The sequence below is a fragment of the Schistocerca cancellata genome, chromosome 1, assembly GCF_023864275.1.
Source record: "Schistocerca cancellata isolate TAMUIC-IGC-003103 chromosome 1, iqSchCanc2.1, whole genome shotgun sequence".
NCBI lineage: Eukaryota > Metazoa > Arthropoda > Insecta > Orthoptera > Acrididae > Schistocerca > Schistocerca cancellata.
In genome coordinates, this window is record NC_064626.1 from 213376395 (window position 1) to 213387906 (window position 11512).

Below are 11512 nucleotides of genomic sequence, written 5' to 3' on the forward strand. Positions count from 1 at the left end.
GTACGGCACAAAATAGGAAGTTTGAAAAAGCATAAGCACCCTTAGTTGCTTTTGGTCGCGATCAAATTTCGTCGAATGTTTCAGAACGGTTCCAGTGATGCCAGCCTGTACACGAGAGCGAAAATTACAGTCGCGCTGCGCTCCAAAACTGGTGCGATAACATCTATAAAGAAGGGCTAAAACGCCCAAGGGTGTCAGCGGTGTCACAGGTTGTGAAGAACGTCTTCCTGTGGCTCGTTACACTGAGAACTACCGCTTTCGACACCGAAACGTCTGGCAGTCAACGACGCAAGAGAAGGGGTGATTTCACTCACGCCATCTTGTGCCACCCTTTTATGCGTTTTCGCCTCAGTTCCAAGCAGCTACGCGTCTAAATGTTTTCCTCGGCCACCCGTAAGGAATAGGCGCGATTTCAACGTCGAGCGTTGTAGTTCTTACCCCCATCGCAGAGGCCTCAGAAGAAGGCGTGAAATGTGGGTAAGAGGGCTGTGACGACCTTCAGATGGTGTCCGACGTCTACATTTGCACCGGGCAGAATCTTGGTGAAATTTGATGCCAAAGGGACACCATTAGTCCAACTAACGCGTCACATAACCTTCTGAGTTGTGGCCTTGTTTTCGCAAGCTCTATCCGAAGAGTTGTAGAGCCTGCAGATGACGTCACAGAGCGCCACTCTTTTTCACCGCTATACAGAAAGGTTTCACGCACGTTTGAGCCAAATGTCCAACTGAAGCGTCGCAATGGGTGGAAATTACGGGGTTTCTAAAAGTGATCCTTAAAGTCTGTTGCGCAGTGTAATCAGTGCTATTACATGATTGCGACGCGCTTCGTTCCATCCCAGTGGTATATGCAGCCCTAGCAAGGGAAAGTTACATCACGATGAGAGATACTTTACACACCATCTGCTAAGACAAGCATCAATGGCTGACAGTAACTAGTATGCTTATGGGGCCAACAGCGTTGCCAAAGTGGTAACACCGGTTCCCGTCTGATCACCGAAGTTAAGCGCTGTCGGGCTGGGCTAGCACTGGATGGGTGACCATCCGGTCGGCCGAGTGCTGTTGGCAAGCGGGGTGCACTGAGCCATTGTCAGGCAAGCTCAGGAGCTACTTGATTGAGAAGTAGCGGCTCCGGTCTCGTACACTGACATACGGCCGGGAGAGCGGTGTGCTAACCACATGCCCCTCCCTATCCGCATCCAGTTATGCCTGTAGGTTGAGGATGACACGAAGGCCGGTCGGTACCGTTGGGGCTTCCAAGGTCTGTTCAGAGTTTAGTTTTAGTTTTTAGTATCCTTATGTGCCTTCTAGGTGAGTACACAAACAGGATAACTGTCGAATCCATCTGTCGAACCTGCCCTGATACTTTTTAGACGGGAATAATACGCCGAAAGACATACAATGTCAAAAGTTTAGCTGTTAAGACACGCTACAAGTATTGTCCAAAAATCTTGATATTTGCCAAATTCGTAGCTCTACAGGTGTCTAGAGCAGTGTATAACCCTACCGTAGTGGTAGCAGACAGGCCATGTGCATCAGTGTGGGCACATCGCTAAACAGGTTACACCATTGTTTGTAAAGCGAATTTTCGTATCCGTGATACTTTTTCTGACACATTCATTGTTTATATGAGTGTTGGAACTTAAATAGTGGCAACTATTTATTCACAACCGAAACAAAAGAGTTACATGTTTGCACCAGTTACTGTCCTTCAAAGTAGTCACTAGCGTTGTGTAGAGCCCGTTGCCAGCGATGACGAAGGCATAGTATACCGTTAGGAGAGCCTGCTCTGTTGATGATGCGAATGGAGCGGTCTACTGCCTGTCGAATCTCTGCAACAGTTCTGAAGCGAATGCCACGAAGTGGTTCCTTCATCTTCGTAGTCAAAGTCACAAGGACTTAATCCCGGGGAGTATGGTGGATGGTACAGTACTTCCCAGTCCCTTCGATCGAACGGAGCAGCCACAGCTTGCGCTGTATGCGCCCGCGCATTGTCGTGCAAAATGATGGGTGGGTTGCGCAGAAAGTGTCGCCGCTTCTTTCGCAAAGCTGGTCGCAGGCGATGCTCCAAAAACTAACAGTAATACGACTTAAGCCCCTGTGACTTTGATTTGATTCCGAAGATGATGGTACCACTTCGCGGCATTCGCTTCAGAACTGTTCCAGAGATTCGACAGGCAGTAGACCGCTCAGTTCGCATCATCAACAGAACAGGCTCTACTAATGGTATACTACGCCTTCCTCATCGCTGGCAACTGGTTCTACATAACGCTGGTGACTACTTTGAAGGACAGTAACAGGTGCAATAACGCTTTTGTATCGGTTGCCACTATTTGAGTTACAACCCCCGTAGTTACCGTTTATCGAACGTGCAACTCATTTGACGTCTATAATGGTCAGCAACTGCCTTTGCGATATTGTTAAGAGTTAACAATGGAGATGAAGCTGAATTAATTCTTGTGTGATTTCTTGGTATATGCTTGCAAATAGCAGCTGTCTTTGCGCAGCTTCCACACTTTCACAGCAATGTGGAATCGAATTAATGTTTTCAACTTTGCAAAGCTGAAGTATGGAGAATGTGGCATGCTATCGAAATCACCTACTTGTCCTGAAGACCTACACATGTGTTATTCATTTGTTAATTTCTTTGACATTCGTTCCAATGATGTCAACATCTCCTTACAAATTCTGGAAACATTCGAAGAAACAGGAAATAACTAGGACAGTTACGTGAATTGTAGTTCGAAAGATGGTTGTTGTGCTAATTAAAGTCCATAATTAAAATAGAGTACCTTTCAGGTCCAAAGGAAAGATTCACATCTGTTGCTTTCAGTGAGAAAGAAAAGGCTGGAAACTTTTTGGTGAAAGGAAGGACGGAGAGAACGCTTAAAAGTAAGCAGTGTGCAAAGCCGATTTGGTTTTGTAAAATCTGAACATGAATTGTATAAACGGAGAGTGACTTACGCAGAGCACGGAAAATGCGGCAAAATGAACCTCCCTAAAGTATGAAAGGAAGCTGTAGAACTGCTCGTGAGAGTCAATAAACAATTGCCGAGGTTGACCTAAGAGACTTGGCGCTAGGAATTATAAGTGACAATCTGCCTATTGGCTTCTGTCTCGGGTTCTTCGGCCGACGTTCATCTAATGATTTTTCTGACGTTTCGCCAGCACGAGTGGCTGGCATTGTCAAAGCTTCACCCTCCATTGCCGGTGGTGAACTGGAGCCCAGCTCGCGGCCGCAGACTATATGTACCTGGCGCGCCAACGTCCGAGGGCTTCTCAGCGGTTATTTCCGGTGCGGTTCTCCTCTTGCTACTTGCGACGGTCGTTCGCTGCAGTACGGGAAGCCAGGATCCGTTTACCTTAAGGCTTTCCTCTTTCCTGTTGAAACTGTTCGCGTGTTTTTGTATTTCTACAGCTTCTCTGAACAAGCGCGTGTGATAGTGCTTCTCTACAGCCAGAACTTCCGTGTCGGCGAATTTTATTACGTGGTCGGTCTCATTCAGTGCGTGCTCTGCCACTGCCGATTTCTCCACCTGCCCCAACCTGCAATGTCGCTTATGCTCTTTGATCCTGGTGTTAATGGATCGTCCAGTCATTCCGACATAAGCTTTTCCGCATGTGCATGGTATACGGTATATTCCCGACATTGCAAGTGGGTCTCTTTTCTCCTTCGCCGATCTAAGACACTCTTTGATGTTCCTTGTCGGTTTGAAAATCTTCTTTACGCCATGTTTGCGCAATATACGGCCGATTCTGTTCGTCACTCTGGGAATGTATGGCAGAAAGGCCGTACCCGACATTTCTTTTTCTGGTTCCTTACTTCGCCGAGTGTTTGGCTCTGTTACACTTCTAATGTAATTTGTGGAGTACCCATTGCTCCTCAGAGCAGTTTCCAGGTGTTGCATTTCTCTTTTGAGGTGTTGCGGCTCACATATTCGTCCTGCTCTCGTTACGAGCGTACTAATCATGCCTCTTTTCTGGCTCGGGTGGTGGTTTGACAGTTTCTGCAGGTACCGGTCCGTGTGTGTCGGCTTTCGATACACGCTGAGTCCCAGGTTTTCGCCGCCCCTTGTGACCAGCACATCTAGAAATGGCAGTTTCTTGTCCTTTTCTACTTCCATGGTAAATGTTATGTTGGCATGGAGGCTGTTCAAGTGTCTTAGGAAGTCACTGAGCTGTTCGCCACCATGGCTCCACACCACGGAAGTATCATCGACGTACCTGTACCACACCTTAGGTTTGCAAGTCGCCGAGTCCAGTGCCTGTGCTTCGAATTGTTCCATGAAGAAGTTGGCCACCACTGGACTGAGAGGACTGCCCATGGCGACGCCTTCCAGCTGTTCGTAGAAATCGCCATTCCACGTGAAATAGCTCGTGGTGAGACATGCATGGAAGAGCTTTTTGATGTCTTGCGGGGACATGGAACCGATGTGCTCCAGAGCGTCATTGAGTGGCACTTTCGTAAATAACGAAACAACATCAAAGTTGACCAGGATGTCGTTTGGTGCAAGTTTCAGTTTCTTCAGCTTCTCAATGAAATGTCCTGAGTCCTTAATGTATGTGTCGGTCTTCCTCACGTGTGGCTGGAGCAGAGAGGCCAAGTGTTTTGCGAGTTTATACGTTGGTGAGCCAGGAGCGCTAACGATCGGTCTCAGTGGAACGTTGTTCTTATGGATCTTGGGTAACCCATACAGCCGAGGTGGTAGGGCTTCTGTGTTGCGCAGGTTTCTCTGTATGTCCACCGACAGAGAAGTCGCCTTGATTAATCGATTCGTATTCCGAGTGATACGCTGCATCGGATCTGCGCTTAGTTTTCGGTACGTCGTCGGATCTAATAGGTCTCGGATCTTTTCCTCATATTCTTCGGTCTTCATTACGACGGTCGCATTCCCCTTATCGGCAGGCAGTATCAATATACTTTCGTCGGCGTTGAGAATCTTAATGGCTTGTACCTCTTCTTTCTTCAGGTTGCAAGCTGGTGGTTTTGCTCGGCGCAGTATCCTGGCTGTTTCAGTGCGTATTTCCTCTGCCCTTTCACAAGGAAGGATCCGAATTGCTGCTTCGGTGTTGGCAATGATGTCCTCCATAGGTATAGTTCTCGGGATGATAGCGAAATTCCCTCCTTTTTGAAGAACAGACACTTCCTCTTCGGTCAATTGTCGTTCAATGAGGTTGACCACTGTGTGTGACATGTCGGGAATCGTCTTGTCGGTCTGCTTCCGGCATCTTTCAAACTTTTTCTTCTGCCGCTCGGTGCAGCGCTCGAGTTCGTTCTGCATGCTCCTGTGAGTGATGCTGTCGATCTTGTCCCGGTCGTCTCGATGCATTCTGCTACTTAGTTGATAGAAGATGTCCAAAAGTTCCTGATCCGTTCTTGCCAAGTCTCTCCGTGTTGTATGTATTCGCTCACGAAGAAAAGCTCGTTCCATTCTGTTGTAGATACGATGTGCTTGGGCGGTGGTGAATAGGCGCTTACATCTTAAGAACTTCGGTGTAGCACATTCATCTCGGCACCGTGACAGAAAGGCGAGAGAGGACATCAGTCGCGCTTTCTTCTTCCGTCGTTGGTCAAGGCGTCGGTACAATCTGCAGAGCACGCACTGAATGAGACCGACCACGTAATAAAATTCGCCGACACGGAAGTTCTGCCTGTGTATAAGCACTATCACACGCGCTTGCTCAGAGAAGCTGTAGAAATACAAAAACACGTGAACAGTTTCAACAAGAAAAAGGAAAGCCTTAAGGTAAACGGATCGTGCTTCCCGTACTGCAGCGAACGACCGTCGCAAGTAGCAAGAGCAGAACCGCACCGGAAATGACCGCGGAGAAGCCCTCGGACGTTGGCGCGAAAGGTACATATAGTCTGCGCCGCGAGCTGGGCTCCAGTTCACCACCGGCAATGGAGGGTGAAGCTTTGACAATGCCAGCCACTCGTGCTGGCGGAACGTCAGAAAAATCATTAGATGAACGTCGGCCGAAGACCCCGAGACAGAAGCCAATAGGCAGTTTGTCAACAAGTGGCCACGAAAGCCTTAACAATTTTGAACTACAAGTGAGATGAACATTACTGATTTCCTTTGCTGATTCCGATCTGGTTTCGCAGATTCAGGAAATTACACGGAAAATGAACTCTCAAAATCACGAAGTTTACCGTAAATAAATATACAGAAGAATTATAAATCATAGTAATTCGTAGCTGAAGTGAAGATGAAGCTTCTCGTTACACAATAAAAGCTGCGTATTAAGCCAGTCAGTCAGGTTCCATGCAAACCGTGCATTATCATTTCGAGTGTAAAAAGGCAGAGTAGCTTGTGCAATCTATGAGTGCTATGGCTCATTCGTATACAACAATGCCAGTGATAAGTACCAGTGGATTACTGTTTCCGCATATTTAGCTCCGTCTTCAGGGACATCAAGGCAAAGTAGGACAAAAAATAAATACTTTACTTACAAAGTCTTGTGATCGACGTAGAAAAAGGTGGAGAAAAGGGAGATAATAATTTTCAACCAAAACCTCTCTTACCATTTGTAGAAAATGACTCATTGTTCTTTGCAGCTCTTGGCCTGTACATAACACCTCCGACTTTAGGACGATGAAAAGACTGTTAATATCTTTCGGATTCGACCCCGATCTAATAGTGTCATTGAGCCTCTCGATAAAAAAATAATTCCAAGAGTGTGAATCATTTTTCACAAAATTAGCAGATGATATAATATCCGATAGCTCCCTGTCATTTCGTGTTTATCGGCGGAACAGTATTGCTAAACTTCAGTTATTTCTGCATTGCCAGTTTGCTTCATCACATTTTACGAATTCAATCAAGAATGGCTGGTACGCAGCACAATTTTTCAGAACAGAACGGCCACGAATATTTCTTGCTCCATTCCAGTTATGTCCAAATAAATCTATAAACTACTGTCAAGTGCCCTGAATGCATTAACTTTTCTTTTATCAGATGTGCTTGGTGCAAGGGAAATTTTTGTTTTCATTATCCAATAAAAATTGTTCAAATAATGGCTCTGAACACTATGGGACTTAACTTCTGAGGCCATCAGTCCCCTAGAACTTATAACTACTTAAACCTAACTAACCTAAGGACATCACACACATCCATGCCCGAGGCAGGATTCGAACCTGCGACCGTAGCGGTCGCGTGGTTCCAGACAGTAGCGCCTAGAACAGCTCGGCCACCCCGGCCGCCCATTATCCAATAGATACTTCGCATTTTTGTGACGGTTGTAGGGAGCAAACAAGGAACTGCTTCATTGTTGGAAGAATATACGAGTACATTATTCAAACTTCGGTCCATCATAAGAACAGTGCTACAGGAGTTATACTGTATTTAATGTCAAAAAATTTACGTGTTACTTGATGGAACTCGTCTGTAATGTAAAATCATACACTGCTTGATTTTCTTTCTTCTGCTAGTCATCTGTGTCACAATTACACAAGGAACAGTTTAGCTGTCGATATGAACTGCAAGTTATTTAAAAAATCGATGATTTGAGACATTTTTGGTATGAAACTTCCTGGCAGATTAAAACTGTGTGCCGGGCCGAGACTCGAACTCGGGACCTTTGCCTTTCGCGGGCAAGTGCTCTACCAACTGAGCTACCCAAGCGCGACTCACGCCCCGTCGTCACAGCTTTACTTCTGCCAGTACCTCGTCTCCTATCTTCCAAACTTTACAGAAGCTCTCTTGCGAGGTTCGCAGGTTCGCAGGAGAGCTTCTGCAAAGTTTGGAAGGTAGGAGACGAGGTACTGGCAGAAGTAAAGCTGTGACGACGGGGCGTGAGTCGTGCTTGGGTAGCTCAGTTGGTAGAGCACTTGCCCGCACAAGGCAAATGTCCCGAGTTCGAGTCTCGGCCCAGCACACAGTTTTAATCTGCCAGGAAGTTTCAAATCAGGGCACACTGCGCTGCAGAGTGAAAATCTCATTCTGGATTTTTGGTATGGTTTAAGTGGTTAAAATCAACGTGTGTGCACTGTGGACTTCCGGCTACGACGGGGACCGATGACTTCAGCAGTTTGGTCCCATAGGAACTCACCACAAATTTTCAAAAATTTCCCGCTACGCGACGTTCCGTCCTCTTGTCACGGTTGAGTCTGTTTATTATTCGCCGATACGCGCGCCAAGCAGGAATGGCTGTACACAACGCCGTTGTAAGCGGCTCTTCATGCGGAAAAAATGAGTAACTTTAACACATTTTTAAAAGTACATATTGTGCGGCTTAGCAACTGAAATTTTGTCAGTGCGTTTCATTCGGTATATTTTTTCTGCATGTAAAATTTCGGGGTACTTTTCGACATATCGTATTGGATTATTTCTTTGTAAGTATTGTTACTACATTTGTGTCATGAGTGACAGCTAACTCTAAATGCAGAAAAATATAAGTTAATGCGGATGAGTAGGAACAAAAACTCATAACGTTCAGACACAGCGTTAGTAATCTCGTGCTTGACAGAGTCACTTCGTTAAAATATGTGGGCGAAACGTTGCGAAGCGATATGAAATGGAACGAGCGTGTGAGGATAGTGCTGAGGAAGGCGAGGTCGACTTCGGTTTATTGGGAGAATTTAAGAAAAGTGTGGTTTATTTGAAAAGGAGAACGCATAATAAAGGGCGTTAATGCGACCTATTCTCGTTTACTTCTCGAGTGTTTGGGATCCGGCACCAGTCGGATTGAAAGAAGACATCGAAGCACTTCAGAGGCGAACTGCTAGATTTGGGAGTCCCTGGAGGGAAGAAGAGATTCAGTTCGAAGAAGACTACGGAGAAAGTTTAGAGATCCGGCATTTGAAACTGACTGCAGAAAGGTCGTACTGCCGCCAACATATATTTCGCGTTGGGACCACGAAGATAAGATACGAGAAATAAGGGCTCATACGGAGGACGTAGGTTGCAAGTGCTATCCTGAGATGAATGGGTTGGCACAGGAGTGGAATTAGTGGCGGTCCGTATCAACCCAGTCAGAAGAATGATAACTCAAAAATAAAGTGATGGGACATGTAGACAATCATTTTCCCCTAGCTCTGTCAGCGAGTGAAACAGGGAAGGAGACGACTAGTTGTGAACAGGGTACCCTCCGCCACCCACCATCCCCGTCGCGCGGGATTAGCGGAGCGGCCTGGGGCGCTGCAGTCATGGACTGTACGGATGGTCTCGACGGAGGTTGGAGTCCTCCCTCTGGCATGGGTGTGTGAGTTTGTCCTTAGGATAATTTAGGCTAAGTAGTGTGTAAGCTTAGGGACTGATGACCTTAGCAGTTAAGTCCCATAAGATTTCACACACATTTGAACATTTGAGTTTTGAGCCACGCACCGTGCGGTGACGTGCGGAGTATGTACGCAGATTTTGATGTCAACATTGGTGAGTTGGACAGTCGCGATAAGGATTTACATTACAAACAGAACTGGCCACAAGGAAAAAATATTCAAATGTGTGTGAAATCTCATGGGACTTAACTGCTAAGGTCATCAGTCCCTAAGCTTACACGCTACTTAACCGAAATTATCCTAAGGACAAACACACAGACGCATGCCCGAGGGAGGACTCGAACCTCCGCCGAGACAGCCGCACAGTTCATGGCTGCAGCGCCCTAGACCGCTCGGCTAATCCTGCGCGGCCGCCACAAGGAAAAGCTTTATCGTCTGGAAAGAGGAAGCCACTTGTAAACGCCAGTAAAGTCCTGTTACGTCGCTAGATGTGAAGTTAGGATGGATGAAGTCATTTGCATAAGCAGTGAATAAGAAGCGACGAACGAGCATTTGAAGATCGTGGATTGAGTGCTGACAAGATCAGACAGGAAGTAGTCATTGGTCGATAAATATGTAAGGACTTAGGAGAGCAGACATTCCATAGTATTCCCATTCCTGATGAGCGAAACGTGGCAGTGCTTCCAGAAAGTTGCGTCATTGTTCTTGGGAAATTGGAAGGCTGAAAATTACATTCAACATATGAACGACCTTTTATGCGCCTATGAGAAAATGAAACGTCAGGTTAAAATCAACAGTCGAGATGGCAATAACATTTGTTAATTTACCGATTTCGGCGTATGTTAAAGCCATCCTCAGAATTTTTGTCCCCATGTGGCTCTCGTTGCGGCTCCTCGGTTTTCTCGTGATCGTACACTGCCAAAAATTCTGAGGATGGCTTTAACATAAGCCGAAACCGATAAATAAACAAATATTATTGCTTTCTCGGCTGTTCATTTTAACCTAAATATAGCACCATATCGCTGCACTCCACAGACAATGTTGTCTAAATTTATGTGCAATACGTCACTCAAAATCCCCTTCCCTCTGCCACATATCGATATTTTCATTGGTGATTATTGTGTATTTGATGAGAGGATTCACCAGCAAATCTGTCCAATGGAATGTATATTCTGAGGAAGATTCAGTGCTTCATTGTTGACAGATTTCTGCTGAACTTTGCAGAAAGACTCGCATCTGTGCCGTAAATGGCAGGCGAAAAGAAAACGTGTGTTGCAAACAAGACAGCTGTAAGTACTGCATCTTTGTTTGAACGACGTTTACTATAGCTTTACAGGTACAGGTATTAGGTCTAAATCACTTTGATTTCTTTTCCGCATGATTTGCCAATTGCTTGAACTTTAATATTTTGCGTTCCTCATATATGCCAATAACGTAGTATGTCAAATACCTAAAAAATTAAATCCTATCTGACAATAATGAAGTAATACATGGACTCTGCACCTCTTAAATTGTATAAACCCATTTAGATTCAAATGGTTCAAATGGTTCTGAGCACTATGGGACTTAACATCTGTGGTCATAAGTCCCCTAGAACTTAGAACTACTTAAACCTAACTAACCTAAGGACATCACACACATCCATGCCCGAGGCAGGATTCGAACCTGCGACCGTAGCAGTCGCGCGGTTCCGGACTGAGCGCCTGAACGGCTAGACGACCGCGGTCGGCCAAACCCATTTAGATAATACTGTCATTATTAAAAGTTTAAAATAGAGTATGAAAACTATCTGTATCAGCGTTTCAGTAAAAATATGGACTTCGACACCCTTTATACAAAAACCTAGGGTCATTCTAGGAAAACGGACCCCATGTTTGTTAGGACTGCATCGAATTAACCCCAAAACTAATGTCAAATATTTGGTGAGTAGATGTGTGTTGTCAGTGCTATGCTTGATAGATTATGGCCCACTATAATATGTGAAGAACATATAAGTTTCAGTAACCGCAAACCGGAGCTAATCTGGATTTTAACTGTCATCTCTAACTGCAGCAGACTCAGATCCGTATAAATAAGCTATTTTGGCGTTTGTAAAAAACAAAAAAAGCTGAAATTTTCTGCCTAATACCAAACCTATACTCATAATAAAGTTCGTAGCACTTCTTTAGAAGAAGGTTAAGTTTCCATTCTTTGCGATTTCAAAGCTAAATTTCTGCATAAATAGCAAAAAGAAATTTCGCTATCTGGTATAATTTCTTCTTCTATGTCATAACTTAATACAATATTTTACGAA

The 11512-nt window shown here is 45.3% G+C and overlaps 1 pseudogene; it reads left to right on the top strand.

Moving 5' to 3' along the window:
* The first annotated feature begins 950 nt into the window (after nucleotides 1-950).
* LOC126103172 (5S ribosomal RNA) lies at nucleotides 951-1067 on the top strand (annotated as a pseudogene).
* The last annotated feature ends 10445 nt before the right edge of the window (nucleotides 1068-11512 follow it).